This window comes from Arachis duranensis, chromosome 5 (assembly GCF_000817695.3).
Source record: "Arachis duranensis cultivar V14167 chromosome 5, aradu.V14167.gnm2.J7QH, whole genome shotgun sequence".
NCBI lineage: Eukaryota > Viridiplantae > Streptophyta > Magnoliopsida > Fabales > Fabaceae > Arachis > Arachis duranensis.
The window spans coordinates 101,225,298-101,231,986 of record NC_029776.3 but is presented as its reverse complement, the minus strand read 5'-3'; the positions used below and the strand labels follow the sequence as shown (position 1 = coordinate 101,231,986).

Sequence of the window (6,689 nt, the reverse complement as noted above, 5' to 3'; positions counted from 1 at the left end):
GGTGTTCAAACTCCCATTCTTAATCTATTTTAGATTCTAGTTTTTGTGTAGAAAATACGGGTAAATGTAGATTTTTTACAAACAACAAATATTTCATTTTGCCCTTCCATAGATGGTAATTAGTACCATTCAAACTTACCATTTTAGTAGAATTATTTGCCTCCATCTTTCAAGCAAGTTATAACCAAATACCCAAAACTGAGCTCTGATGCCAATTGATAGGAATAAAACACAATTTTCTACTTGTAAGAGTTAGAGGAGCAACAATATCCACTCACAACAAGTATTAACACAAGCACAATAATACCCAATAGCAGCGGAAAAATCACATAAACCAGAAATTAGAAACAAGCTAACACACCAAGATTTTTAACGTGGAAAACCTCATCAATGAGAAAAGTAAAAACCACGAGTCACAAAGACCAAGAAATAGCTTCACTATGATGAAAAATAGGGTACAAGAGAGTCACAAACTATTGTACAAAACGTGCATACAACAAGCCAAACAACCCAAGTTTCAAAGCTTTCAAACAAGAACAAGAAGATGAAAATACCACAAAAATAGAGCTACTGTATGTGGCCAATATCTCCAGCTACAGACATTGAATCGAAGATCCGAACGGTGAAATTAAAGTACTAGATGTGTATAACACACTGTTCAAATTTGAGCTCAATCCAACGGTTAACGAATTTGTAGCAACCAATTTACAGAGACATCTTTGTGTATGTGCAAAAATAACTTTCTCCCTTCTTTTCTTTCTAGTGTTTGGTGTTCTCCTTTCAAAATAATATCTCTCTCTCAACCCTAACTTATTTCAGCCACTTTAATTATTCATGGACTTAGATACTAGCATTTCTCTACATAGAAAAAAAACAAAAATCCAACACAAATAACAGGAACCAATTTATATATTAACTTAAAGTTTCTATATATTACCATTTGTGCTCTACGAAATTTTACTATAGTAATTTTTTTTCTTATATTGATCTTGTATTTTTTGAAAAATTAATAATAAATAATCATCGCAAGAGGTATAATTTAGAAAGTTGGATAAACGTATTTTATAATGTGAATTTATTAGAAGAAAATTTAGAGAAAATGACATTTTTTTTTGTATTTATAAAAACGTACACTCTTCTATATTTTGTAACCTTGAAATAACATATATTTTAGCCTATTTGACCAAAATATCTATCAATAATCATTATAATTATATATGAATTAGTCATAATTATTTTGTTGACTCAAATAATAATAATAATAATAATAATAATAATAATAATAATAATAATAATAATAATATATTTATTATTATTGTAATAAATTTTATTTATTTTTGATATTCTATCACAATATAAAATATGTTAACTTGTTATAAAATATTATTTAGACATTTTATCAAAGAGGGTGTATTTTTTCAAATTTTTAACCACAAATATGCACGAGCCACAAGGTACTGTAAATATAACATATCATTACAGGTTTGCCATTGCACATCTCAGCTTTATGTCTTGGTGGTAATTAACTTCCACCTCCACTTTAGCTTCTTTTATATTTTCAGGTTCTCTATGTATGTCCTTTTTTTTTTTTTATCAAATTATCAATGCTGCCTTGGGTCAATCTTATAAGCAGACACCCTTACCCACCGCCACTCTAGATTTCCCACAAAAAGGTTAAGAAATAAAAGGTAAAAACAGCCACAAGAGGATCCAAATTCTTCTTTGTGAACTCTACTACCTTACTTTAACTAAGAGTGATTAAACTATTCATTTTCTTCCATTACCAACTTCTTTATCCTAGAAGAGTTTTATTCTTCCTAGAAATACATGTCTTTATCGGTTAGTTTCGTATAGTTTAAATGTTCAATGGTAATGATGGTAACGTCTAGCGTAATATGACATGGGTTTCAAAAATTAAAAGACAAGCTTAATCCGGCCTTTTTCTCTGTTTCTTTTCTCTTTTTGGTGAATAACTTGATTGAGCTTTTTTAAAAACTGGAACTTCCAATTATCATGAAGTCCCCCAAAACAAAACAACCACTTATTAAATCAGCTGTTCTACATTGATGGTTGAGTGTGAATCAACTGTTACAAAAATACACTTCCACAATTCTAAATTAATTATCACTTTCACTTTTATTCATACATTAAAAAATCAGTATATAAAAGATAAACATGTGTATACTTGATTTTTTAATGTAACAAAAAAGATAAAAATGACAACTAATCTAAAACAGAAGAAGTAAAAAAACCTAATACATAAACCCATTTAAAGATAATTTGTAAAAGGACTAATGATTGGGAATAATGGGTATGATAATCTCTATACGAGGAATATGAACACACTTAGGAGATGAATAATAAAGAAAATAAATGATTGCATCTCCAGCGTGACATTTCCTTGTTGCACATACACCTATTATGGTATTATATATTGCTGTAATTAAAACCGAAAAACTATGTGAGTAACCTTAAGTAGCCTTATCAAAGCACTAGGCAAAAACTTCCTGGCAAAAAGATAACAAGCATTTGTGCTGTTTCCGTTATATGGGCATTGCATGTCCCTCAGGCTGTTGAGGAAGTCAATGGTCACCTCCGGTCTCACGAACTTCGCCGGGTGCGGACCGCCTTTCGACCAATCAACCCAGGTCAAGCTCCGATTCGAGTTCTTCTTCCAATGCTCGATGCTAACATATGTTGGCAAGTAGTGTTCATCCGAGTAGCATGATCCCCTGCAGTGCTTTTGGAAAATTGGGAAGTATTTTTTGTCTGTTACTACTTGATGAGCGAGCTCTCTACCCATTTCGAACCACTGAGAACCTTTTTATTGAAACAGACAACATAAATGATGAAATGAATTATTGCTTGCATTTGAAGCTAACGGTAAAAGTATACACCTATGATGCTGGAAACAATTGTAGTCCTATGGACATGGTGGTCACGGTAACTATTTAACATTAACAACACTTAAAATATTATTAAAATTAAAATAATATTTTTTTATTAGTTAACAATATTTTTTAATTTAAAAAATAAATATAAAAAATAATACTAAAATATTTACTTTAATGTTAGCAATATAATGTTAATATGAATTTAATTTTAATAGTTCATTGGTATAAAAAATTTTACATATATATTCAGTTATATAACGTTATATTAATAAAAATAATTATTTTTTTATTTTAGTCATATGAATAATTATCAAAAAATTAAATATAATTAAATAATTGTATAAAATATTTTAATCCACTAGTATGATCAAAATTAAATTCTCTTAATATTGTTAAAGTTGTTTAATTACTCGAACCACTATAATTATAGAAATATTTGATAAAAATAAATTAATAAAAAATAGTCAAAACTTATTTTATTTAATTTTTATTAAAAAGAGTATTAGGGGTCAATAGAATTTGTAATATTTAGCCATTAATTAATTATCATTAATATTTTTAATGGTGTGAAATGAGTCAGATTTTATAATAAATGTTGGCTCTTAGACTTTCTCTTTTATTAATTATTACGACAATTAATAAATACTAAATAAAATAAGTTTGGACAGAGGCATTGGCAGTGTAAGCATAGGCACCATATAGCATCCAAATAGTGACTTACTAGCCCCTAGTTATGATTATAACTAACCACTGCTAACTCATCAGTTTAACTAGCTGATTAAATAACTAATCATCTACAATACCTTTTCTCCATTGTTTTAGAGTGATGGTTGGGGACATGCTGCTCCTATACCGTCCTCTTCCGACTGCGCTGTCCTCGTCATACGCCATGACATAGTTCTGTTCAGAGTTAATCAAATAGGAATAGGTGAAGGAGAAGTTGAAAAGGGGTATGCAGGATTCTGAGATGAGAGCGAATCGCTCGTTCGATAGATCCAGCAGCGCGTTGGCCTCATGTTGACGCCGCCCCATTCCACCTTCTGTATTTTGTTGAACCAGATGAACAACATTTAGTTTTTGAATTCTGGTTATGTAAATGGCTTTGGCAATTCACGTGCATATCAGTTCCTATTTTTCTGTCATAGAGCCTTTATTTTGTTTTATTTAATTTGTCAATCATATGAAAAATCATTACTTAGTTGAAGAAAACTAACTTATTTTATACCTGTTTCCAGCTTCTTTGTTCTGATTTATCTTCTCTTCTTTCACCTCAGGAACAGAATCACTCATTCCTTTTTTTTATATATATATGTCTACATTTTTATACATTGAAATTTACAGTTTTTTTATACTTGATTACATAATATTAAAATTCAGCAATGTTACATGACTAGCACAATTTACTATTTTCAGTCAATAGTTAACCAACAAATTTACTTATGTCAAAAGAAAGTCTCAAATGTACCAGCAGAGTGCTAATATAAATAAAAATTGCTGGCCAAATTCTTTGCATCTAGTCAAATGCGTCAAACTATTTAACGATCTTCAACTATGATATTCACGTGAAGTTATTTTGATGTAGGTAGATACTTTTTAAAATTAAAATAGAGTTTTGTTGTAAAACAAAACAAACGTAATATAAAATCAGTTGTGTTAAGCTTTTAGAATAAATAATTTAGATTGTTGCATGTTGAAGCAAATGTAAATGAAAACTGGATAATAATAATTACAGTAAAGCAACAAAAACTGACCTTACTAGGAATTCTCCGTCCTCGAAAAACCGGACTCTCCGGAACTGATGAATCATAGGATGGATTAGAATGCACGTAAATAGAGTACTTGCCTTCATTCCCTTCGAAGAACTTCTGCCACAAAGGAGCCAAAAGCACAGGACCCCTTACCAAGAACAAGAAGGCCACCTTAGGAACATGATGTTGTTTCAGATACGTCCCATTCCTCACAGCCTTTGCAGCTACGCGAAGCAATTCTTTATCATTCATATGATGCATTGGCGCCTGATGACGTGGCCGCAGGGGTCCATGTTTCAATTCAGTGACACTCACGTTCTCATTGCTCCAATATTCCGATATTACTGACGGCGGAGGGATCAAGGATACATCCGGCGGCGCCTGAGGCGGGGATTGAGTGAGCGAGGATCGAAGGAACTGAAGGCTTGGTATCCCGTTTTTAAGATAGTAGTAGCTGCTGAAGATTCCAATTGTTACACCACAGCACAAGAAGAAGACATAAGAAAGAAAACGACCTTGCGGCAGAGGAACACCGAAGAGTTTTGGAGCAGAGTTCATTGGATTTTGATTATTCGAACTCTTCATCATTTTTATTATTATTCTATTATTGCCTTGGGTATGTGTATAGAATTGAGAATAAATTGAAGGTGTATGTATGTATGTATTGGTACAGAGAAAATTGATTATCTGTGAGTGAAGATATCTATACAGTAAAAAATTTTTATATTATGTGGGCACTGGAAGAGTAAGACAAAAATAAAAGGCACTCTCCTCTTGCTTGCGCCCTTGGGTGTTTTGAATTTATACACCTCCCTTTATTAAAATAAAAAAGGACTCTACTTGCTTGTTCCGGAAACCTGTACAAGGCTAGATGGTCAGTTATTAAGACAAGAAAATAAAGGAAGAAACAAAAGAGTTAATAATAAAGGATCTAAGATCCTCTAAAATTTGAATTTTACTTTAGAGAGTAAAATGTGATTTTTCACTATTTATTTTGTAAGTGAGACCAAGAGTAAATATGAGAGAGAAATTATTTAAGGATAGAAGATCACAATTTATCTTCTAAAGTAAAAATTCAAAATTTAGAGAATCCAAATACAATAATAAATGTTAACACTCAAACTAACAACACTGTTTGTGACTAATGCAATCGTCTGAAACTTAAAAAGTGTCATCGGTAATTTAAATATGATAAAAATTCATATGCAGATATTTTCATATGAAATTAATAATTGAAAATTGTTATATGATTTAATAAATTTAATTAAATTATTATCTAATAACTCTTAATTAACAATTTTATATAAAAATAACTACATATGAATTTTCATAAATAAACAGATAAAATGATTGAAACATAGTATTTTGAGATACGATGTTTTGTGCTTATTAGTCAATCATATTCGTGGTTGCTTCTATAAATATGTGCCCAAAATCATGAGAAAGGTGTCTCATTTATTCTCTACAAATTGTTTCATATTTTACAAATTTTATTATTTTTCAAGTTTTAAGTATAAGATAATTTTTTGATAATTGCTATTCAAGTAATTCATTAATTTTATTGTATTTTAAAAGAGTATTATCATAAATTCTTAGCAATTAAGTGTAGAGATAAACATGTAAGAAAAAAAATTGAATAAAAAAAATTAGAGAAGAATTAAGAAAAAAAGAGATAATTTTTTAGAGAGAGAAATTTTAAAAAGGAAAAAAAATATCACTTACTAAATTTAATCATCATTTTCCTAACAGGGCGCTGCATGAAATGTTTGCTTTTATCAAATGTGGTTTGTGGGACATATTTAAACCTTAGAACGATGAATATAGGTGGGGGATTTCGTAGTTAGAAGCTCATGTCGTTTGTGATAGCTAAGACAAAGGATGTGTCGTCTACTCTCTCGTACGTGGGACATGTTCGACATTGAAAGTGTATGGGATAGATGTTGGGACAGGACTAGATCAAGTTAAACAGCCGCCAACCCTTTCTTATTCTTTGACAGTTTATTTGACTACTATATACGGAGGAAGCATTTTAAATTTAGGTTAAAGT

The 6,689-nt window shown here is 30.5% G+C and overlaps 1 pseudogene; it reads right to left on the bottom strand.

Annotated features, from left to right (window-relative positions):
• Window positions 1–2,405: 2,405 nt before the first annotated feature.
• LOC107490931 (glycosyltransferase BC10-like) lies at window positions 2,406–5,218 on the bottom strand (annotated as a pseudogene).
• Between the last annotated feature and the right edge of the window lie 1,471 nt (window positions 5,219–6,689).